Source organism: Pyxicephalus adspersus, chromosome Z (genome assembly GCF_032062135.1).
Source record: "Pyxicephalus adspersus chromosome Z, UCB_Pads_2.0, whole genome shotgun sequence".
NCBI classification, from domain to species: domain Eukaryota; kingdom Metazoa; phylum Chordata; class Amphibia; order Anura; family Pyxicephalidae; genus Pyxicephalus; species Pyxicephalus adspersus.
This window is the reverse complement of record NC_092871.1, coordinates 62,038,337-62,064,316: the sequence shown is the minus strand read 5'-3', so window position 1 is coordinate 62,064,316 and position 25,980 is coordinate 62,038,337. Positions and strand designations below refer to the sequence as shown.

Below are 25,980 nucleotides of genomic sequence, written 5' to 3'. Positions count from 1 at the left end.
CAGTTACAAAAGTAGAATAGAAATACTTGAACTAAAAAAAAAAGAGAAAAGCAACAATACAATGGCTGATATTTTTAACATTTTATAAAATCAAACCTAGTTTACTGTGAGAATACTTTGTTCGTATTGGTCTTAGCAGGCAGAAATTTTTCCCACATCTTCCAATTATTGTGAAATTTATGTGCTTGAAGTTGGCTGTATGCCAGTGAACGTTCATAAAAATAATTGGTATGAACCATTGAAACAATATCAGAAATATTGGAAGTTGTGGGATGGTTCCATTTGGTAACTATAGATAGTCGGGCTGCAATCAAGATATGTGTAACAATAATACGAAAATTAGAAGGGAAACTCTCAATTCCCAGATTAAGTAGTGCCAATGCTACATTAGGACTAGTAAAAAATCCAGTCACTTTCGAGATTAATACAAAAATAGAATTCCAAAAACTTCGTATATTTTTACAATCCCAAAACATGTGTAGATATGTACCTAAATCACCACATTTCCTCCAACACAGGGACCCGCCTACCCGCGCCATCTTGGCTAGAGTGATCCGATGGTGTAAAGAATTCTGTCAATTTTCGCGGAGTAGCTACGGTTTTCCGCTTGCCCATCTTAACCACCGGGTGCTAGGTGATTTAAGGAGTGAAGCTGGGAAGAGAGAGTGCTCGCTAATAGCCGCTGTTTGTCCCGGTGCTCGGTCACGCTTTGGAGCCTCAGGCGAAAGCTACCATTCGCTTCCGCTTCCGGCCACGCCCCCCCTATTGTCACCTTTTGAAGAGGCCACCAGGATGATCAGCAGAGATCAGGCCTGTGTCAGTGACACCTTCCCCATCATATGCCTCTTGGAACAGATGATGGTGGATCTCGGGCACGACAGAGAGCGGACGCTCCATCAAGAGATGATGTTTCAAACATCGTCTCGGACATGCGTGCCTACTAGGCACAGTGCACCACAAATCCAGGAAGAGGAGGAAGTGGAAGAGGATGAGGAGGACATTGCAAGCATGGGAGAAGGGGAGGAAGGGGCAAAGGAGGATATTGAGGGTACATGGCATCCATCCACCCAAACACAGGGCGGCATGTTCCGTGGATGGAAAGACCAGGAGGAGTAGGATGACCATGCGCTGCTGTTCGACCCACAGGAGTGTGGGTCCAGAATTCCCTCAGCCACATGACAGCCTTCAAGCAGGTGTGCATAGCCAAAGATCCGCACATACAACACATAAAAACAAAGACCGACGACTATTGGATTGCTACATTACTGGATCCACGTTACAAGCCTGAGATACAACAACTGATCTTGCCCCAATACAGGGGACCTAAAATGTAGCACTACCAAGAAGTGCTTGTAAGAGACTTGTGCTCAGCCTTTTCTCCTGCCAGCAGCAGCAGGGATCCTTATGACAGTTCCACCAGCCATGGGAGCCAAACAACTACCTTAAGTGGCATGGGTGGCAGCAGCAATAGAGGTCGCCCAAGCCAAACTATGCAGGCATTTTTCAGCTGAAACAAGCTGCCAGTCGTCCAGCAATTAACAATGACATTCAGGAGCGCTACTCAGTCATGGTGCAGGAATACCTGAGCTCTACATGGGACAACTGCAACGTGCAAAGCCTGGACCTACTGGGCTACTGGGTATCCAAGCTTGAGCAGTGGCCAGAGCTGGCAGAACATGCCATTCAGATCCTTGCCTGCCCAGCCGCAAGTGTGTTATCTGAAAGAGCATTCAGTGCAGCTGAGGGCGTAGTGAGTGACAAGCAGATTTCTCTGCAGAAAATGTCGACCGAATCACTTTTAGTAAAATGAATAAGGCTTGTATCGGCAATGATTTCAACACCCCCTCTGCAAAGTGAACTGATTAGTCGTTAACTGCTGCATGGCCTGCTGACATCTTAATGGGAAGAGTACTTTCACAGCCTTCTGCATCTCCTTCTACTCCTCCCCTCGTGTCCCTCTACCTCTACTCTGTCTCTGAGGCCTATAACTTGCAATGTAGCTGTGTAACTGGCTAATTTTATTTATGGAGCACCTCCCTCAGGGCCCTCTGCCTCTATCTACTTTGAGGCCTATATCACTTGTAACAGAGCTGTGATTCGTAATTAAATATTTGGATGTTTTGTAGGGAAATAGAGAAAATTTTCTGTCCTTTTGGATAGATAGCAAATGGGATCAGAATGAAATATCTGTATTTTTTTAGAGAAATACAGACATTTTTCTGGCTTTTTTGATATATAGCAAGTAGGATTAGAATTAAATATCTGTATTTTTTTTTATAGATAAATACAGAACTTTTTCTGGTTTTTGTGATAGATTGCATTAGGTATCATAATTAAATATCTATATTTTTTGGAGAGAAATACAGAAATGTTTATGGCTTTTTTGATAGATCGGAAGTGGGATCAGATTGAAATATCTGTATTTTTTTTAGAGAAATACAGATATTTTTCTGGATTTTTGATAGATAGCAAGTGTATCAGAAAGAAATATCTGTATTTATTAGAGAAATACAGACATTTTTCTGGCTTTTTTGATAGATAGCAAGTAGGATCAGAATTAAATATCTGTATTTTTTATAGATAAATACAGAAACATTTTGGTTTATGTGATAGATTGCAAGAGGTATAATTAAAAATCTGTATTTTTTAGGGAGAAATACAGAAATTATTTTGGCTTTTTTGATGGATAGCAAGTGGGATCTAAATGAAATATCTGTATTTTTTTGGAGAAATACAGAATTTTTTCTGTTTTTTTTATAGATTGCAAGAGGTATCATAATTAAATATCTGTATTTTTTGGAGAGAAATACAGAAATCCGTATGGCTTTTTTGATAGATAGCAAGTGGGATCAGAATGAAATATCTGTATTTTTTTTACTGAAATACAGAAAATTTAATGGATTTTTTATTGGATAGCAAGTGTTATCAGAATGAAATATTTGTATTTTTTATAGATAAATACAGAAATTGTTCTAGCTTTTGTGATAGATTGCAAGATGTATCATAATTAAATGTCTGTATTTTTTGGAGAGAAATATAGAAATTTTTATGGTTATTTTGATAGCAAGTGGGATCAGAATGAAATATCTTTATTTTTTTTTACAGAAATACAGAAAATGTTATGGGTTTTTGGATAGATACTACGTGCTATCAAAATGAAATATCTGTATTTTTTATGGACAAATATAGAATTTTTTTCTGGCTTTTTTGATAGACTGCAATAAAAATGTATGTATTTCTCTTCAAACAATACAGGTATTTTATTCTGATAGCACTTGGTATCTATCCAAAAGACCATAAACAATTCTATATTTCTCAACATAAAACACAGATATTTAATTCTGATAGCACTTGGTATCTATCCAAAAGGCCATTGTTACATTGTAACAGATATATGGCAGTAGGGAGGAAAGGAAGAGTTTCAAGGCAAAAAGGGGGTAAGCGGACGCTAGTTTACTGATAAGAAGAGTACAACTAGTTTCAACATAGTTCAATCATCTACAAAATATAACAAAAGCACAAAAATAATTAACTACAGGAATCAGCAAAATTCCTCAGCTCCTTACATTCCCTCTTTTTATCCTTCTAAAAAGGATAACTGCTTGACCTCATACCTCTGTTCCTTTACATACAAATAGACAGCTTCAGGTTCTTGGGTATACATAACTTGAGGGAGCTGACTGATTTTCTGTAGTACTGTCATCCTACACTGGGGTATTTCAGAGGGGTTACAAGTCATATGGTAACATACATCTCCCTGGGTAATATTTATAGTATGTGTAAATATCATACATTTTTTTGGGGAATCATAGGTTTTACAGTTGTTGCAAAAGTTATACGGGTTATGAAGTAAACGTATATCACTTTCAGCAACATCAGTGTCTTTGTAGATATTGCTAAAGACTCTAAGCAGTATGCTGACTGGAGTGGAGACAGAAATCAAAGTTAACATATCTTGAGTACTATGCATATCAGATAGGCAAAAACTAGAGCTATTATATATTTCTTTGGCAAAATGTTCTCATATGTTACCCCGGAGTCCGTCAGTCCAATCACTATAATCATAACATCATCAGTGCATAGACAGGGTAGAGTCATTCTTTAGGCTATGGCTTGATTGGAGGCAAATGAAGGGCAAATCTTGAAGGTGATAGTGGCAAGTTGTTGTGACCCAAACAAGGCAGAATATGATCATCAGGGCTCCAAACTGCAGACAAGTATCCGGGCTGGTACTTGTGGATCAAGAAGCATTATCCTGGCACTGGATGGGCGATGCCTTTTTCACTTTTGAAGCGTGTATCCAGGTGGGTCCTCCACTGGTCAGCATGGCTGTTCTAGTGATGACTTGCATGGTGACTGGAGGTCCAAAGGGCGGATCCAAGGATTTGTGCTTGTGCAGAGCTTTGACCAACACTACCTCTTGAAACACTACGTGCTTGAATGGGTGCATAGGTTGATCTGTAGGGAGAGGAAAAGAGAGAGAGATATCTCCGTAGTTGCTGTTCAATTTTTCAATTAACTTAGCTACATATTGATCCTGTCCCATTAAATGGGACGTCCCAATAAAATGTCAAAGGGTGATAGCTTATTAACTGGATTGGGTTTCATTCTTATTTTTGATAGCACGGCTGGTAGGTATTGGTCCCACTTATGGAATGTCTCTCCAGTTGCTTACCTAAGTTTATCTTTCAATGTCCTATTCATCATTTCTACTACTCCAGCACTCTGGGGGTGATATGGGATGTGGAACTTCCATTCTATGTTCATCATTTTTTAAATCTCCTGTGTACCTTTAGAAGTGAATCGAGTGCCATTGTCTGAGCTTATTTTCACAGGGCATCCAAATCTGGGGATGATCTCCTTGCATAGTATCTTAGCTACTGTCCTTGCTTTTTCTTTCCTGACTACAAAAGCTTCTACCCAACTGCTGAATCTATCTGTAATCACTAACATTTTCTGACATCCATTGGAAGCCTTTGGCATGTGTGTGAAGTCAACTTGTAACTCTTGAAATGGACCCTGTGGAGGTAACAAATGTTCATGTTGTCCTACATTCTTGTGTGTGTTCCTTTAAATTCTGGGCACAAAATCGCTTGTTTATTTCTTGTGCTGTGGTCTTAATGCTTATGTGTCCTATACCGTGAATTTGAAAAACAATGAAGGTTCTGCTGTTTGGGGCAGCCCTACTATCCCTCCTTTTGACCATATGTGAGATTGAGAAAACAGCACGTGTTCAATGTTTGTAATAAAATATAGGACTACTGTCGTTCTCTATTTTAGCCACAAGATGCCGCTGTTTCTGAGCACAGCTAAACAAGTGGCCAGAATTTGTATATTGATAGGGGGTGTGCTTGTTCTGGAAAAGACAGGAAGCAGGAAGCAGGAAGCAGGAGAGCAGAGATCTTGCAAGGACTGTGTGTGAAACAGAATCCGCTTGCATCCAAGGGTCAGCGTGTTCCTAGAGTCTCAGGAGCTGTGGCTGAGTGAGGCTGACCACCATCCAAGGCAGATCCTATCCAGAGGAAAAGGATTGTTTTCCAGAAAGGCTGAAAGGAGCTGAGGAACGGAGCGCTGTCTGTCTTGCAGGACCTCATGTTTGTTGAAGAGACTTGTTGCTGTTATTGATATTACGCAGTAAAGTACATTCTGTTTTATATAAATTGGTGTCAGTGCTGCTTTTTCCTGTTTGTGACTTCGCTGTATCCTAGAAAGCCCCCGGTACACGGCTTACACATATTCCAAAGGAATCTAAGGTCTTAAAAACAGTGTCTTAAAGACATTTGCCACAGGCCTCAATACACCTCCATGCATCTGAGCCAGCACAGCAGCCATGGTTTTACAATTTTCTCTTGCATACAATACAAATGGTACATTGAAATTCGACATTCCCAATGCAGGGGCAGAGGCCAGGGATTCTTTTAACACCACATATGCTTTGAATGGTATTAGGGGCACTGGGACTGGTACTGGGACCGAGCTGTGAGTCCCAATACGAGCAGTCAGGAATCCAATGTCTGCAGAAATTGATCATGCCAAGAAAGCTGAGCAGCTGTTTCTTTCTGGGCAAGGCAGACTGGTCATGGCATGTACACGGCTGGGGGCTAGCAGCCAGGATGGGGTTAAAAGCATTCCCAGAAATGTGACCTGTTGCAGACAGAACTGAATTTTTTTCTGCATCACCCTCTGTCCTTCCTTTCCCAAAAAACACAACAATGAAACAGTATCCTTCTGACATGCCTCCTGCAACGGGCTACACAACAATAGATCATCAACATACTGTAATAAAGTTGAACCATGCTGCAGCTGCTAGTTGGCAAGGACCTGCTGGAGGGCAATTGAGAAAACTGCAGGTGAGTCAACAAAAACCTTGGGGCAAGCGGCACCAGGTGTACTGCTGTCCCATGAAAATGAAAGCCATAAGGGGCTGAGTCTCAGGCAATAATGGTATAAAGAAAAATGCATTGGCCAAATCAATAACACTGTAAAATTGGGTCACGGGTGGTACTGCTGTAAGGATGGTAGTAAGATCTGACATGACTGGTGTCAGGGGCGTGATCAGCTCATTGATGGCTTTGAGATCCCGTGTAAAACAGTATGAGCGATCTGGCTTTTTGACAGGATTTCCTGGAGTATTGTAAGTACAGCAGGTTTTCTTAAGTATGCCTTGCTGGCAGAAAGATTGAATCATGGGTGCTAAAGAATCATCCTTGTCTTTAGTTAAAGGATACTGCTTTTGGTATATTGGTGTATGTGGTTTTGTGAGTGCTGTATATGGGGTGCAGTCCAGGAATCCCACGTCATATGGTCCAGTGGACCATGTGTTGTCAGGAACTGGAAAATCCAAAAAGGGCAATTGCAAGGTTGTATTGACATTTTTCCCTCCCTTTGGGTCAACAACCAGTGACATTCCCAGGGATCCCATCAGGTCTCTTTCTAACAGGTTAACTGGACAACTAGGTAATACCTTGAATGAGTGATGTGTAATGTATTCTCCATGTACTGTACATATGGGAATATGTGGTGTGCGTCTTTTAGGGGTGATGACTCTGTTTATTTAAGTCGTTCCTGTGTCTACTAAGAAGTTTGTCAGGAACTATCCTAGTTTTAATGTGAATATTGGGTTTTCATCAGCTTGGTCAGAGATTTGTAACATATTGATGGTGGAGTCTTTATGTAGGAATCCCTATGCTTGATGCGGTTTGCCACCCCATTGTATGGGGTACTTTGGGGCAGGGTGGTTGTAATTGTGAGCTGAATGTGGCTGCATTGGCGTGCTATGTGTTTGCTGTTGTACTGACTGCTGTTGGTGTGTAGGGCAGTCCCTGGCCCAATGACCTTCCTGTCCACAGGCAAAACATGCTTGATTCCTTCTAACATTTCCATATCCTCTATTGTCATTCCTGTTCTGTCTACCTCCTCTGCCTCTACCTTTTCTTCTGTACCCTCCAGGTTTCCCTGAATAATGGAATTCCCGCACAGGGGGTTTAACGGTTTAGGTAGCTCAAAGCTACCTGCCGCGTCTTTAGTTAACAATTGTCCCATTAAATCCTGCGAGGGTAATATGCTCCAATTATCAATAATCATTTTGCCAGTTTTAGCATGTTCAGGGATTAATCCAATAATCAGTGACTGTGTAAAAACAACATTCAAATCTCCTCCTAATCCTAGGACCTGCCTCTTCCTTCCACACTTTCCTAAACCTTCGAGCATAATCACTTACTGTTTCTCCTGCTTTATGTTTGCACACTAATGCTGTGGCCATTGATTTTCTATCTCCATGTATCCTAACAAATTCATTATGCACTTGGTCCTACATAGGTTTTTTGGGGTTAAGTACACAACAGCAGAGGATGTGTAGCGCTGCTGGTGGGTAATGTAGGACTAGTGGGTGGTGGTAATAATATCTGTGTCTGCTTGGTCTTTGTTTTGGTAAGAAGAGGAGGGGCTGAGGGGGAATCCTGTGTAACGGTTTGTTGCTGCACGGACTGTATTAGACAGATATCGTGCTCGTAATCCCCATCCTCCTGTGTTCTCCCTTGTGTTTCTGCTGTTAGTTGAGGGTGTAAGGGTGTATACGGGGGTGGAATAGAGGATGTGATTTGGGCAATAGTTTTCTCTTTACGGGGATTGTAATCTTTCCAATACAATTTCAAAGTATACCAGTGTATTGCCGGTCTTACTCGGGAACTCGTGGATCTAATTTATATCCCCATCCGTCTCGATTACTGAGACATTTCTAAGATACAACTAAAATTGGAATTTAAAGAATCATCCTTCCAGTGGGAAGGGGTCAGAGCATTTCAAGTTTTCTGTGCCATTTTTCAAATGTAATGTAAAAGGGTCAGAGTAATAGTCTCCTGCTCTGGGATTTACAAAATCAACTAAAGCTTCCCCTGAAATATTATAAGGAATATCCTCATCACTGGGTGACATGGCTGTGGGTTTTTGTTTCTGTCTAATTTTAATGCCTTTTTTTACATGTTTTTTTAATGTGGATCTGGGAGCTGATCCTCCTTTTTAGAATTCCCTTTACCTTGGGAATTCCCCATAGTATAAATTACAGTATAAATATCAGAGGGTGTCCTTGTGGTTCTCCTAGAACAAGATATTTTTGTCAAAGTAACGTCAGGGAGGAGGGAGGCAGGAGGGAGATAAAGAAGAGTTTCAAGGCAAAAAGGGGGGAAGCGGACGCTAATTTACTGATAAGAAGAGTACAACTCTTTCAACATAATTCAATCATCTACAAAACATAACAAAAGCACAAAAATAATTAACTACAAGAATCAGCAAAATTCCTCAGCTCCTTACAGCCATGAAAAATCCTATATTTCTGTCCAAAAATACAGATATTTTATTCTGATCCCACTTTGCTATATATCCCCAAAGCCATACAAATTAACGTATTTCTCTCCAAAAAATACAGATTTTTATTTCTGATAGCACTTGGTATCTATCCTAAAACCCCTAAAATGAATGAATTTCTCAAAAACAAATACAGATACTTAACTTTGATAGCACTTGGTAGATATCCACAAATACAAATACAAAAACAAAAATTTCTAAACTTCTCTGCTAATTCCGCCAAGCCCGTTCTCTTTTTTGTGGTTTCATTAGATAGTAGGTATGAACAGTGTGAATTTTGTTCATCCATTCATGTCTCTAATCGCTACAGCTTCTACACTCTCCATAAAGGCGATGGCCTCAACTGCAAATGCGGTCCTTGCTCCATCACAGGGCCCACCGCCTCCTCCTTCTGCTGTTACTGCTGCTGCCTGCCCAGTACCCAACTGTGGATGCAAGATACTAATGCCGTCCACACTTGGTCTCAGAGCCCACCTCCTCCTCATGCTGTTACTGATGGTGCCGCCTGCCCAGTACCCAACTCTAGATGCCAGATACTAATGCCGTCCATGCTCCGTCTCAGAGCCCACCGCCTCCTCCACCTGCTGTAACTGATGCTGCCTGCTCAGTACCCAACTCTAGATGCAAGATACTAATGCGGTCCACGCTCCGTCTCAGAGCCCACCGACTCCTCCTCCTGCTGTACCTGATGCTGCCACCCGCCCAGTACCCAACTCTAGATGCCAGATACAAATGCTGTCCACACTTTGTCTCAGAGCCCACCGCCTCCTCCTCCTGCTGTTACTGATGCTACCGCCTGCCCAGTAACCAACTCTGGATGCCAGATACTATTGCCTTCCACACTTGGTCTCAGAGCCCACCGCTTCCTCCTCCTGCTTTTGCTGATGCTGCCGCCTGCCCGGTACCCAACTGTAGATGCCAGTTACTAATGCCGTCCACGCTTGGTCTCAGAGCCCACTGTCTCTTCCTCTTGCTGTAACTGATGTACCCAGTACCCAACTGTAGATGTAAGATACTAATGCCGTCCACACTTGGTCTCCGAGCCCACCGCCTCCTTCTCCTGCTGTTTCTGATGCTGCCTTCCCAGTACCCAACTCTAAATGCCAGTTACTAATGCTGTCCACACTTGGTCTCAGAATCCACCGCCTCCTCCTCCTGCTCTTACTGCTGCTGCCTGCCCAGTACCCAGCTCTAGATGCCACTTACAAATGCTGTCCACACTCTGTCTCAGGGCCCATCACCTCTTCCTCCTTCTGTTACTGCTGCTGCCTGCCCAATACCCAGTTGGAGATGCCAGTTAACAATTCTGTCCATGCCAAATTTTACAAGTTACAGGTAGCAGATAGGAAAAGGAAGTCCCCTACACAGCAATGTCTCCAGTAGCTACAGCTTCTACACTTTTCATGTAGTTGATGGCCTCAATCTTTAATGCCGTCCTTGATCCGTCTCAGGGCTTAACTCCTCCCACTCCTGCTGTTACTGCTGCTGCCTGCCCAGTACCCAGCTCTAGAAGTCAGTTAATAATGCCGTCCACACTTCGTCTCAGAGCCCACCGCCTCCTCCTGCTGCTGTTACTGTTGCTGCCTGCCAAGTTCTCAGCTCTAGATGCCGGTTACCAATGCCATCCACACTTCGTCTCAGAGCCCACCGCCTCCTCCTGCTGCTGTTACTGTTGCTGCCTGCCAAGTTCTCAGCTCTAGATGCCGGTTACCAATGCCATCCACACTTCGTCTCAGAGCCCACCACCTCCTCCTCCTGTTGTTACTGCTGCTGTCTGCCCAGTAACCAAATCAGGATGCCAATTACTAAAGTCATCCACACCGTCTCAGGGGCCACCGCCTTCTACTCATGCTGTTACTGCTGCTGCCTGCCCAGCACCCAACTCTAGATGCCAGTTACTAATGCCGTCCACATTTCGTCTCAGAGTCCACCGCCTCCTCCTCCTATGGCTACCGCTGCTGCCTGCCCAGTACCCAGCTTTAGATGCCGGTTACCAATGATGTCCACACTTCGTCTTAGCGCCCACCGCCTCCTCCTCCTGCTGTTGCTGATGCTGCCTTCCCAGTACCCAGCTAATGATGCTGCCACTTACAAATGCCTTCCACACGCTGTCTCAGGGCCTAACGCCTCCTCCTCATGCTGTTACTCCTGCTGCCTGCCCAGTACCCAGCTCTAGATTCCACTTACAAATGCTGTCCACACTCTGTCTCAGGGCCCACCACCTCTTCCTCTCATTGTTACTGCTGCCTTGCCAGTGCCCAGCTGTATATTCCAGTTAATTCTGTCCATGCCGCATTTTACAAAGTTACAGCTAGCAGATAGGAAAATGCAGTCCCCTACATAGCAATGTTTCCTGTAGCTACAGCTTCTACACTGCCCATGTAGGTGATGGCCTCAATCTTTAATGCCGTCCTTTATCTGTCTCAGGGCTTACCTCCTCCTCCTCATGCTGTTACTGATGCTGCCTGCCCAGTACCCAGCTCTAGATGCCATTTACAAATGCTGTCCACGCTCCGGCTCAGGGCCCTCCACCTCTTCCTCCTGCTGTTACTGCTGCTGCCTGCCCAGTACCCAGCTCTAGATGCCAGTTAACAATGCTGTCCATGCCACATTTTACAAAGTTACAGCTAGCAGATAGGAAAAGGCAGTCCCCTACACAGCAATGTCTCCAGTAGCTACAGCTTCTACACTGTCCATATAGGTGATGGCCTCAACCACTAATGCAGTCCTTACTCCGTCTCAGGGCCCACCACCTCCTCCCACAACCCAGCTCTAGATGCCAGTTAACAATGCCATCCACACTTATCAGGGCCCCCCACCTACTCCTCCTGCTCTTACTGCTGCCGCATGCCCACTGCTCAGTACCCAGCTCTAGATGCCAGACTAGACTCAAGCTCAAAAGGGTCTTTTTTCTGCCAAGCCCGTTCCCTTTTATGTGCTTTCGCTAGATAGCAGGCCCTGAGACAGAGTGTGGACGGCATTAGTAACTAGCATCTAGAGCTGGGTTTAGTGCATCCTTAATGACACCCCAATGTGTGTAATACAAGTGTGTATTCTCAAACTTGTGTTTGAACGTAGAAGGCCACGTTTTCTGCTTCATCCATCAGTACCACGCTTTATCAGACTGATTTTCTTTGTATGTTACCCCGGAACTGAGAAGTGGGACAGTAGTTCCTCTGTATATGTCGTGGGGATGAGATGGGAGATACTGGTATATGTAATGGGAACCGAGAGGTCCTGGATGACCACATTGAGCCATGAAGTTTTTCAGCTCAGCAGACGTCCGAGGACTTCTCCACAACAAGTATGTGGCTGTCCTGGGAGACTCCATTCAAAGATCCGTCAACAAAGATCTTGTGAAAATGCTGCAGAATGATGGATTTCGGACTGGGAACCAGCTCAAAAGGGAAGGGTGAGATGTAATTTGCAAATGGCACGTTGGGGGATCTCTGGGTGAAATGCACAATGGCATAACTTCAGAGTACATTGAGAGCGTGCTGGCCAACATCGAATAGGGACCTCAGCCCGACGTTTTCATCATCAACTCGTGTATATGGGACGTTATCAGGTATCATGAGAAATCACTAGAAAAGTACAAAGCTAACCTGGACCACATGTTTATTCGTCTCACCGAGGTGCATATCCCCGAATGTCTGGTGATATTGAACATGGCCATGCCTGTTGGATTCAAAGCTGGTGAAGTGCTAGAGTACCCAATTCCTAATGTGCATTGAGACATCATAGAAAGGAATAGCTAAAGTACCACTCTGACAGATTTGCACCAATTTGATGTGATTGACATGCACTTCCACTTCCGCTTCGAGCTGCGCTCCAGGGTTAAAAATGCCACCCACTCGAATTAGCTGGCTCATCGGAAGTATACCTGCATCCTGATGGGTCATATTGCTCAAGCCTGGGGCGTGCAGCAAGAATTGCAGGAAGAGGAGGCAGTGGGCTCTGAGATGGAGCGTGGACAGCATTGGTAACTGGCACTCAGAGCTGGGTACTGGGCAGGTGGCAGCAGTAACAGCATGAGGAGGAGGCGGTGGGCCCTGAGACAGAGCAAGGAAGGCATTAGAGGTTGAGGCCATGACCCATATGGACAGTGTAGAAACTGTAGCTATTGGAGACATTAATGGATGAACGAGATTCCAATCTGTCCCTACCTACTATGTAGCGAAACCACATGAAAAGGAAAGGACTTGGCGGTATCAGCGGAGAAAGAAGACCTTGTTGAGCTTATGTCTAGTTTGGCATCTAGAGCTGGGTACTGGGCAGTGGGCAGGCGGCAGCAGCAACAGCAGGAGGAGGAGGTGGTGAGCAATAAATAAACTGAATCTTGGCTTTTCTCCTCAGACCCTGCATCTGCTGCTCTCTCCTATGGAGGCCTGCACTTCACTCTTACCCCCAGATCTGGCAACAGAGTAATGGGTGATATGGGTCTCATTCTGTCACCTAACTGCACATACGGAGTCATCCCTACCCCTCCCTCCTTCACCTCTTTTGAAGCCCACTCTGTCCGTCTTTTCTGCCCCCTACCACTTATTGTTGCTGTTGTGAGTGAACGGACAAAAGAGAAAGAGGTTGAGGCCATCACCTATATGGACAGTGTAGAAGCTGTAGCTATTGGAAACATTGCTGTACAGGCAGGCGGCAGCAGCAACAGAAGGAGGAGTAGGCGGTGGGCCCTGTGACGGAGTGTTGATGGCATTGGTAACTGACACCTAGAGCTGGGTGTAGTGCATCGTCAATGACACCCCGATGTGTGTAATCTGAAATTTGTGATTGAATGTAGAAGGGCCAGACGAAGATGTTTTGTGTGCCAGCACGGTTGCTGTGGTCTGTGGTGCCGGAAGTGGTAGTAAGGTAGACGATATTGCTAGTTTGCATCATGACGTGGATGACATGAATGCCAACCCTCAATCTTACAATACTTAGCTAAAAAATAAGGCAAAGGCAATGGTACCTATCAGTGTGGCAGTACTGGGGGGTTTCATCTGCAGTTTGTTGGCCTCCCGGAAGCAGCAGAAATGTTAGGTATATTGCTAGCTGGCACAATGTCAGGCATGACACTGAAGATGAATGCCACCCCTGGATGTTGTGATAACTAGCAGAAAAAGTCAACCGAGGCAGGCTCAGCTGACAGGGTGTTTGGTGATAGGCAGCCACAGACTCAGCACAGGAGCACTGTGGGTTCACAGAGGCATCTTGGTTGGCCTAGTGAGTCCTTGTGTCAGTCAATCAGTGACATCTGCAGTGGGGTTATGATAGCTGTTAGTAACCCACCTTTCGTTTATTTTCAAAAAAGTGAGGCGATTTACATTTTCCAGCGACAGTCATGATCAGTTGTTCATGACCACTCCGCCAGCGGCACCGGTTTTTTCGTACAGAACACTGGATGCCGGGCACCAAAGAAGCTTGAAGGCATACTATGCCAACTGCAGGCAGATTTCAAGCTTGTTGACCCAAAAATTATTGGTGTCACTACTGTCAGGACAGGCATGCTCCTTGTAAATGCTGTTGTCAACACCACCACCACCAGCCAGAAAAGAGCCAACGCAATCATGTACCATGCGCTTCATCCGTTCTCGATGGTTATGCCCCTGCACTTCACTTGTTTGAGGTGGCCGCATCAGGTTTCGGCAGGCATCCAGAAAATCCCCCATGCCTTGGCCTACACTTTTGGATGTGTGCGACCTGCTGGCACTACTGTTGATACTGCTGCTGCTGCCGCTACAGGAGCATTCAGTGGAGGCGGTGTCTGCCTAAGATCCCTGTGTGGAATGTGGTGCCCGGAACTCCTCACACAGCTGGTCGCATAATATTCTGCTCAGGCGGCTCACATTTTCTTTCTCCTGCACCGGGTTGGGTAGAAACTGTGACATTTTGTCTTTGTAGCGGTGATCCAGAAGGGTGGCATGCCAGTAATCATCCCGCTTTTTGATGCTGCAAGTGTGCAGGGGTCCCTCTGTAGGCATCGCAACATGTGGACACACATTTGAAAGAAGGGTTCCCTGGGCTCATCCTCCTCCTGTCCCTCAGTAGGCGCCAAAACCTTTTCCTTCTCATCACCCACCTCCTCCTCTTCAAGCTGCAGCAGTTCCTGTTGTTACATCGCCTGCACAATGACTGGGGCGTGACAGCACAAATGCAGGTTGGACGGGCCCTCTCCAGCAGCCCCAACATGATCATCATCATCTTAATCATTTTCCTCCTTCTCCTCCTCCTCCTCCTGAAACTCGTAATGCTGGCCCATGTGCCTTCTTGTTCCTCCTGATGTTGGCTGTGTGCTATGGAGTGTAATGTCACCCTTATCCTCCTCCCCCATTTCTTCCCCTCCTCTCCCATCGCCACTTTTCATCAGCCCACATAGGGTATTATCAAGCAGAAAGGTGATGAGTGATGACATCATTCCACCCTGACCACTCCCGACTCACAACATTTGTGGCCTGTTCAAAGAGGGCCAGTACCTTGCATAGCGTCTCCATCTGCAGCCACTGGGCACTGCTAAAATAGCTTAGTTGTGTGGCTGTACCAAGGGCACCACTGCCTCTATGCACCACACTGACCAAGTATTGGCAGATAGCCTAGCTTTTGCTCACACAGACGCTGTAGCATGTGCAGGGTGGAGTTCCATCTAGTCACAGTGTCACAAACGATTCTATGCTGAGTCTATAGCAGACTCTGTTGGCGCTAGATCTTGTTAAGCGCCGCAGCTACAATAGGGGATCGGCGGACATGGCTGCAGATGGAGCGAGCCTGTCTCAGTAAGTCTTGCAGTCCTGGGTACCTGTGGAGGAACTTCTGCCTCACCAGGTTCAGTACGTGTGCAAAGCAGGGTATGTGTTATGCGGCCCATGCGCAGTGCGGCCACAAAGTTGGCCCTGTTGTCGCACAGTATGTTGCCTGTTGTGAGCTGGGAGGGCGTCAGCCAAGCCTCAAGCTCTCTGTGCAAAGCGGACAAAATAACAAGTGCTATCAGACTTAAATATCTGTATTTTTTTGAGAGAGATACAGAAATTTTTGTTGGCTTTGTGAATATATAGCAAGTGCTATCACAGGTAAATATCTGAATATTTTGAGATAAATACAGACATTTTTTTGGCTTTGTGGATATATAGCAAGTGCTATCACACGTAAATATCTGTATTTTTTTGAGAGAAATACAGAAATGTTTCTGGCTTTGTGGATATATAGCAAGAGCTATTACAGGTAAATGTCTGTATTTTTTGGAGAGAAATACAGAAATTTTTCTAGCTTTGTGGATATAAAGCAAGTGTTATCAGAGTTATATCTGTATTTTTTGGAGAGAAATACAGAAAATTTTCTGGCTTTGTGGATAGATAACAAGTGCTATCAGATTTAAATATCTATATTTTTTGTGAGAAATACAGTTTTTTTTGGCTTTGTGGATGTATAGCAAGTGCTATCGCAGTTAAATATCTGTATTGTTTTGAAAGAAATACAGAATTTTTTCTGGCTTTGTGGATATTTAGCAAGTGCTTTCAGAGTAAAATATTTGTATTTTTTTGACAGAAATACAGAATTTTTTTCTGGCTTTGTGGATGTATAGCAAGTGCTATCACAGATAAATATTTGTATTATTTTGAGAGAAATACAGAACTTTTTCTGGCTTTGTGGATATATAGCAAGTGCTATCACAGTTAAATATCTATTTTTTTGAGAGAAATACAGAATTTTTTCTGGATTTGTGGATTTATAGCAAGTCCTATCAAAATTAAATATTTGTATTTTTTTGAGAGAAATACAGAAATTTTTATGGCTTTTTTGGTAGCTTGCAAGAGGTATCAGACTAAAATATGTGTTTTTGTACAGTAAAAATAGCTAGAGGTAGCAACTTTAACTGCACAATCTGTATATTTAAATATATACAGAAGGCTCCTAACCTGTCCCTGTCACAGTGCACTTCTCTCCCTGCTTCTCTCCCTCACACAGAACACAAGATGGAGTAACTAAGCCCTCCCTCCTTACCTGTATATATACCTATTCTGAGATCCCTGCTGATTGGTGCTGCTTGGCTTTGCTGTGCATCCTGGGAGCAAATAATTCACTCCTAGCCGTGCCATTCCCGACGGAAAAAGTGGGTGTTCCCACCCCCTGCATTTCCCCTTGTTTGTTCACTGAGAACACGACCTCATGGCGAATCACAAGGCCGCTCTCGCTTAAATGTTCGGTAAGCGAGTAGGGCCCGATTCTCCCCGAGATCGAACTTAATAATCTAGTTCGCTCATTTTACCCTGTTTGCTTCTCTTTCTTGAACCTGATTTGGGGGGATACTCCCACTAAATTTAATTAATATGGCAAATGCACTGCCATGTTACACATTACTGCCCACTTCTAACATTTGAACCCCAATTTTTCTGGAATAGGAAAGTGTAGGAAACTGAAAATGTGTGGGGACCATCTGTGACTAACACCCCCTAATATTCCATCTCAAAGGCATCATTAGAACATAAAAAACTCTGCTCATCTAAACGAAATTGGGGTTCAAGTACTGAAATGTGTAAAAGGGCAGCTTGTTTTGATTTTATGTTGTAAGGATGGCATGGTGATGAAAGTTTGGTAAAGGTTAGAGGCAAGTGCCCCCCACTTGCATCTATTATTTTGATTACCTGCACTTCTACTTTCTAGAGAAATTAGGGTTCAAGGTAGGGAAGCGGATAGTGAAGTGTAACAGGGCAGGGCCTTTTCATGGGAAGATGTTCTAATGATGCCAGGCTAATGAAATGCCCCACTTGCACCAGCATTTTTAGTTCCCTACACCTTCCCATTCCAGAAAAAATGGGGTTCAAAGAACAGAAGCAGAAAGTGTAGCATAATATTATAGTTACAGTTTTGGGAAAGGTAGGTAAAAAATGAAATGGCTCCACCCCAATGCAAAAGTGGCCCGGGGGTCCTGCCTCTATCTGCTATCACATGCTCAATGCTCTTAAAGCATTATCACATTTTAACATTATATAAAGGTTGACTTCCCCTATAATATAATGGAAAAATATGGTATTTTTCTTTTCTATTGTTGGAGGAGGGTCCTTCCCCTTTGCATCATTATTATTATTGTTATTATTATTAATAACTATTATTAACTAACACATGGGATTACAGTCTTAAAACATGGAACATTAAGAAGTTGGATCAAAACACACACCACTGAACAGTTTGGGCATAATACAAAACAAAATGAAAAATTGGACATACTAACAAGCTAGGCATTAGAAAGTTGGAACAAAATATAGAGGGCAGGTAGAACACTGACACAAGAGGCTACTGGATACCTATGACATAAACTAGGAGCACTAAATTTGCAATGTCTTGCCCCGCCCATTTTTTTCCCCCTGGTTACAGCTTCCCACCACCCAGCTGAAAACAAATTCTGGGGAGAACACTGAACTAATCTGGGCCCTAAGCCTCCATTTTCTTCTTTATTTTTCTTTGTACACACACACTACCAACAAAAATGCATACTCGACAATGACAAACCATGACACAGATAAAGAGGATGACACTGCCCAACAGAACCTACAACCTTGGAGGTTAGAAAGCTTAGTATACAATAGGCAGGGATATGGAATTGTGACTGATTAGTGATAGGTTAGGAGAAAAATGAAGATGGATAGGCAGGTTTGAAAGTGTGGGGTTTAGTACATTTTTAAAGGTACGATCAAGCCTTTTAGAATGAACAATGATGTTACAGATAATAGGGTCAGCTCTGTAGAAGTCTTGGAGCTGTGCATGGGAAAAAGTTATAAGTAAGGAAAATCATTAGTAGGTCATTGGTGGAGTGGATAAGATGGCTAGGGGAGTATTTATGTACCTGATCAGAAAGGTAGGTTTAACAAGATTTGTAGAATGATTATTAAACATTGCACAGTAGCCTGAACTTGTATCTTAACTGTAATGGAAGCCATTATTAGAATTTGCAAAGAGAGGTAGCAGATGAGAAGAATTGGGAAGAATATACAATTCTGACTACAGCGTTTAAGATTTATTGAAGAGGTGAGAGTCTGCTTAGTGGAAAATCAGAGAAGAGGATGTTGCAGTAGTTGAGATGAGAAGGTGAAAGGGACATATTTAGGATATGTTGCACAAAAAAGGAAGTGGTTCTTTACTTGGAGATATTGGGGAATGCAGAATTAAAGGTGACACCAGGACTGTGTGTCTGTGGGGTGGGCTGAGTAACCATTTAATAACAAAACAATGTCAGAGGCAAATTTTGAACGTGATGAAAATATAATGAGCTTTGTTTTATTCAGGTTGAATTTCAGAAATCTGCCGGTCATCCATGATGAAGGAGACAAGACACGAGTGACATGTATGTTTGTGTGTCATCTGCATACAGATGGTATTGCAAGCCACAGGAGGGTATGGGTTTGCCATATGAGGTGTACAGAAAGAAGAACACAGGTCCAAGGGATGACATTGGGGAACATGGACAGGAAGGAGAGTGGGGGAGGAAGAGTTACCAATAAAAGAAGTATAGAAGGAGCAGTCTTATAAAAAGCAGATAAACCAACAGACAACAGTGTCACAGGTATCAATAGAGTTCAGGATCCAGAACAGAAGACCACTGTCAATAGTGTCTACAACAGTGGAAAAATCTAGGGGAAGGAGAATAGAAAAGTTGAAAGATGATTTTGCTCTGAGGAGGCCATTGGCCACCTTAATAAGAGCTGTTTCAGTTCAGTGTGCAGGTCAGAGGTCACATTGAATGGGGTCAAGTAAGCCTAGAGGTCAGAAAATCGGTTAGTCATTTTGTAGACAAAAACACTTAAGTAGTTTGGAGGCGTAGCGAAGGAGGGAGATACCCTGTAATTCCTGATATGGGATAGTGTGTGACTCATTGTTCTCCCTTTTACAATAATAGTCCTTGATGATTGGCCTCATGCTCCCCTGCTTACACAGGACTGTCTTTCTTGGTGACTGACCAGTGACCATCATACCTAAATGTAGAAATTGTATATCAACTTTTAGCATGAAGACTTTGAGATCAAAGATCCAGCAAAAGTTTGAAGGCCTTTTGTCATTGGCAGCTCCTGCTCTAATTGATTTTTGCTGATTAACAAATCCCAGATAAAACATCTGCTGAGACACTAGTGATATCTGTTGAATGTATTTGGTTTTTATTTTATGAGCAGTTGGGTGTGTAGATGCCTCTAGACAAATTGGTGACAAAATGAATGCAGAAATGATATTGGGTGGACACCTCTAAGTTGTTTTACAGGATTTTGAGTGATCTAGTGGTATTTTTTGATACAACTTATCACTTTTGTAACAAAGTTACATCATTATGATATGGAGATCAAACAACAGTGCTTGCAATGGCAGCACTTTGGTTTTACAATGTAGGAAGAAATTCAAGACCCAGAAGTCATCAGGAATGGTCATGTTTAACCTAAACCATGGTTTGTTGTGATATTTATGATATTTCAATTATACTCAATATCGTGAGAAGGGCCAAACTTTATTTGAAGAATACTACTTTTGCTGTGCTGATTAAAGGAGACTTTGAAAAGAAAATAATGAGGGAGTCTTTCTCTTGAAGAGGCTTAGAAAAGGATGAATGTTTTGAACCCTACTTATTAGATCCTGCTCCATCTGACTGTTGCTTGTTGACAAACCTTAACAGATTTTGAAATGGAGAAATTTTTTAATTATTTGGAAATGAGAGAAACATCAGAGTAGTATTTCAGTGAGCAGATATCAGATTGTTGTAAATAAAAGAAACATGAGAAACTATTTGCCAAGTGTGGTAAACTTCAGTGTGAATATGTGGAAAAGCATGTGGGTTTCATTGTCAAGCCTAGTACTTTTCTTTAGTTAACACTTGCTTTATTAGCCCAAAAAAACATTATCAATCTACCTCTAAAACTACAAAATTTTCACTTTGTTAGTTGTTTATAGCTCCCTCCCACTTTGTTGCTGTTCTCAAAAGTTCTGCTGTAATGTTAGCCTATGGTGTGCCTTTTGATCCCACTGCCTGCATGTGTGCTGCAGAACCCCAAAGACTCCTAGGGGTCCAGGAGAATGATATGCTTCCCAACTCATTAAAGACAATAGGGATCTACTTGTCATGCACAGGCAGTAGGACCAGACCCAGCATATATTGACAATGCTGCTGACCTCTGTCAAACTCCAATAATTAACACATAATGTCTATTTGGACATTTAATTTTAATGTCACTAATAAACCATTAGCTCTCCTCAGTAGATCATGTGTAAGAACCATAAATAAGTCATAGTTATGGGAGATTTGCTATACTGGGAGCTGATAGCAGGTGTTTGAAAATATCTATGATCACTGCAGGTTGGAGGAGATCAGCGGAACTGTCATTAACCACCTGAGCGTTACACTGAGGTCTAGATTTCTGTACCAAAAGTGAATTTTAGACCTGTAACTTACAAAAAAAATTTTAGACCTGTAACTTAAATACAGGAGTTTGTATTGAATCCAATACAAAATGAATGAATGAGTTTCTATTTGAATTTCCCGCACACGCGCCGACATCATCACGCACGCAGGGAGGAGCCATCCGTTTTTTTTTTTTCTCCACCGGACGGCTTCTCCCTTCAGAGATCATCCGGCGCTGGAACGAGCAGGACGTCGGACGATCAGCGGGACCAGCCGGCCGGGCGGCGGAACACAAGATGCCGGCTGGCGGAACACAAGATGCCAGCCGGCATCTTACCGGTCCCACTGGCACCCGACGCTGGAGAGGGAGATCGATGGACGACGCTGGATGGAGGACGATGCTGGAATACGAAAACGACGCTGGATGAGCACAGGGGGACCAGGTAAGTAAGGATGGGAAAAATCTCGGGGTTAACCATCCTTGCAATTTTTTTGTGCCCGAACGAAGGTCGGGCTTAACGGCAAGGTGGTTAAATGGCAGTTCTGCCATGGTGGTAATTTAGGTCTTTGGAATAACTCAAGATGGCACCAATATTTGGAGTATGTACTTCAGCGGTAGTCGTCTTTCAACCTAACTATGTAACAACACAGATAGAGTTAATATATTATCACCATAATACAGGAAGTGTGTTACTGGCAGGATAACTAGGTGAAAATAAAGGAAAAAAATGCTGAATAAAGAAACTGAATATAACCACCATATGTAAGGTCTGGTAAATTGCAATATATAACATATTTATTCCTAGGTGCCTGATTCCCATATAGGTTTCATATAATTCCATATGTACTTTTAGGCATACACCAGAGATGCCATTTGACTGTAAAAAAATGTAGCCTAGCTAGCCCAGGCTTAGAATCAGTTGTGATATAGCACACCTTATTTAGTGATGTTTCAATTTGTATTTTTTCTGCTTTCTGTGATTACACAGACAAGGTTGTGTGGTGACGAGATCCTGGTGCTAGTTGATAATATAACAAATAAAATAATGCTCAGATTAACTAAAGCTAAACCTATGAGCTGACTAGTTTGTTACAGCATGCCAAAAAAGTGTGAATGAATTTTTTCTTGAAAGGATAGTCTGTTTATTAATTATAAATTTGATTCACCTAATATTAAAATGCTATCTGGAAGAAGTTGAAGGGCAAGCCCCGGGCTCACCCACTTCACAGAATAGCATCATCTTTTGGTATGGTCAGTGTTGGAGGAACAGGTTTTTAAATCCAGTTATTTGTTTCATTGAAAAGCTTTGTCTAGTTTTTCTCTCATTCAGCCTGTGCATTGCAAGCTCCATCAGAAGTGGCATTTCAGACTGTGAGAGTCCTTCAGCTTATGTTAATTTTATCCAAAATGATGGCATTCTCACTTATTAGTGACATGTAGAGTCCTAGAATATGTTTTTTTAAATGTATTCTTTTGATTGAAGAAACTCTTACCCAGATGTAAACTGCAATAATAGTTTTTAAGGACAGCAAAATGCAATTGTTTTGAAGAGTGTGTTTAATAACATCTTCACTGGTGCTGAAAAAGAGAGTTGGATGCAAGGAAAAGTGTATTTAGGAATACAAATATTTACTAAATAAAATACCAGCAGACAGTGAGGATTTCTGCTTCTGAATGAATGCTACAATTCATGCCTTGCTGAACTAGATATTAGATATATGTAGCACAGAACAATGTTAAGACCTCCAAGGTAATTTCTGCAACTACTGGGGTTTGATTTACAGTTGGGTTAGGTTAAAATGAGTTGGAATTACCAATGGATATGAAAAGGCATTGTCTACAGGAGATTACCTGTTTTCTATATATAACCGAAAAACAGGTATTCCTGCCTTGAACCCTGACAATCTCTGTAGGTGGCTGCAAGGAGAATTTATATGATTGCAAGAAACAGAACAAGTTTGTGGCTGCATATAAGATAAATACAATTTGTTTTGGGGGGGGTTATGAAGTGGCAAAGGAAAAGTGTAGTTGTTGCAAAAAAACATGGATATGAGACTATATGCAAAATTAGATGTGAGGTGTTGATGTTAAGTATTTAGGGCACCAAAGTTTTTGAGTCTATAGTCTGAAGTGTAAATCTATTAACATGAATATGTGCAGTTCTCAGTGACAGGGTTTAGCTCCCACCAACATTCAGAGGACAAAAAGAAGAACACATTTCAACACAAAGTGCAAATGCAAACAATACCCTAAATGAACCCCCCCCCCCACCACCACCAATCATTTTGAACCTTAAGAAATATAACAATAAAATGTTTTTTTTTATATTGATCTTAAATATAAACAAGGAGCCCCTAGCAACCCTAAGAGCAACCCTTTGGATCCGGAAGACACAAACACCAAATTATAATTATTTATTAAATAAATGACGGGGTAGTACTATTTGTATTGTTTTATTGCAGGTCTTACAGTACATGTAAACAGTAACTGATCTGCACTTAGCTTAATCACATAAAATGGTCATCTTTTATCTTTAAATAAAAATAAAAACTTTCTTTTTTTATCGTTTGTTAAAAATCAGCACAGCTGACCATCTTGGTTGACTTTGTGGCCACTTCTGTCTACTGTATATGCAATTACACTAGCAACTGCTACACACAGGTTCTCAGGGTGGTCTTTCTGACGGTGACAACAGTGGAACATGCTTGCCCAATGTGTAATTTTAAATTTGAAGAGTGTGTTACAGGGTGACAAAATATAGGATCAATCCAGGGATGGAGGCAAAATGTTGTCACCCTGTAACAGGAAGTTTCTCACTATAGACCTTGCATCCTCTGGATCTTGGCTGTGTCCTGGAGTCAGGTTCTGGAGAGCTTATTCTAGCACCAAGCTCCAACTCTATGCAGACTTTGTGGCTGAGTGATTTCCTACCCCACAGAATTTGTATAGTTCCAGCATGGAGGAGGGAGAGCAGGAAATTAACTGCAAGAAAAAGTATTAATGATACCATCTTTGCTCCCCACACCCACTGGGTGCTATTATTTTCTTCCATCTCCTGGGCACTATTGTTCTCCCCCATCCTCTGCTGGCCACTGTAATGCCTATCCAACCCATTGTGGGTATGTGAGGGGCAATATTTGGACCCCTTTTTTAGGGTATGTTAATTAAAATTTTACTCAGTGCCCAGCAGTTATGAATTATTTTGTGGGTACAAGGACTGCATAGTGTGTACATTGTACACAAATGTAGGCACAGACTAAGATTTGATTTATTGTTCCTCTAACTCATGGCCAGTATACCATCTGGCCCATTTCCTGATACTCTGCATGTCTTCTCCACCTTAGGGTGTCCCTTAAGAAACCCATGGAGGATGCTATTCTACAGACTTTATACAAATGCTCCTGCCCATGCCTTGTCCTATGATTCCAAGACACCCTCTCTATACTCTTTTCCTTTTTTTTAAAACCTTCCACTTACCTCTTACCATTTACAATAGTCAAATATTTTGAGATTTTTATGAACATAAGTGAACTAAAGGTTGTTTTTATTTGTGTTTTATTGGTACAAGGTTTGAAAAGTGTTCTGTTTTGGGTTGTATGATAAAACAATGAAGAAACAGGAAGTCAGCAAGGAGTTATCTGTAATAGCTGTTGTTGCTCCTGTTTCAGTGCCTGATTGCAGGGGCTGAACCAAAGTTCGGGGCAGAATGTATGTAATGCAGAGAGACTATGGGAGGTAGGGCCAGTTGAAGAACAACTTTTATGTGATACTTAGTTTGAGTAATCCACCAGTGTGACAGGAAGAAGCCCTAATATATTTCTATCTCTCTATCAGCCCTGCTTTTTTTTATATCACAGAAACTGCAAACAGTAGGGGGAAAATTAAACATTTATTTACATATGTGCAAACACAGTATGGCACATGTATGAAGATTCAAATGTGATTTGTAGTTTAAATTAATCATGTTGGGTAATATTTTTGTTCTCTCTCTCTCTAAAAATTTACTAAATTTACTGGCTCCAGAACGCGCATGTATGGGAAGCCAGGTGTCACTCAAAGGAGATGAAACTTCCCCCATAGTGGCATGATAATGCCAGAACCTGCCCACTCTCCAGAGACACAACTAGCCCACTTCCCTGAGCCTGTGATCCGTATGGGGGACGTGGTCTGGGGCTCTGGGCAATGCATGCCCCCAGTGGGGTCAGGGGAAGGACCCCGCTGGGGGCATGCACCGACCAGAGCTGCGGACCACCAAATTTTTATAACGCAGACCGAACCACCGGTTGGTGACCGCTGATCTATGCAACTTTAGGAAGAGATTCCTACTACTATTTTTTTTAAGAAGAAGGTGTTCTTGCCAATCCTATATATACTTCAGGATCAGGGTCTGGGTTTTCTAGGTTCCTGGCAGTGAAATGCACCTGTACCCAACCCTAACATAAGGCCACGTTTACCCATAAACCTGTAACAACCTACAATACCCAGGTTTATGCTTGGTAGAACTTACCTAAACCCCTCATACTTGCATCTAACCACACCTCCTGACATTGTGAGCACCTCTTGGTTTTACAAGACTGCACCCCTTGGATTCACATCCACTTGAAGTTATCTCACAGCCCTGCAATTGGGTGATGTTTTTGTCTCAGTTGTGTGTTTTCCTTCTTGGGTTTGTAATAAAATTAATCATTAGGTTATTTGTTTTAGAAAATAGCATATATTTTAAGTAAAATTAGAATATTGGATTACCTTA

The 25,980-nt window shown here is 42.6% G+C and overlaps 1 long non-coding RNA gene and 1 pseudogene across 1 annotated transcript in view; both read left to right on the top strand.

Moving 5' to 3' along the window:
- Positions 1-25,980, top strand: part of LOC140343470 (uncharacterized) — a 183,129-nt gene that overhangs the window by 12,319 nt on the left and 144,830 nt on the right. The gene's annotated exons all lie outside the window — the stretch shown is intronic.
- LOC140343741 (PC-esterase domain-containing protein 1A pseudogene) lies at positions 12,120-12,848 on the top strand (annotated as a pseudogene).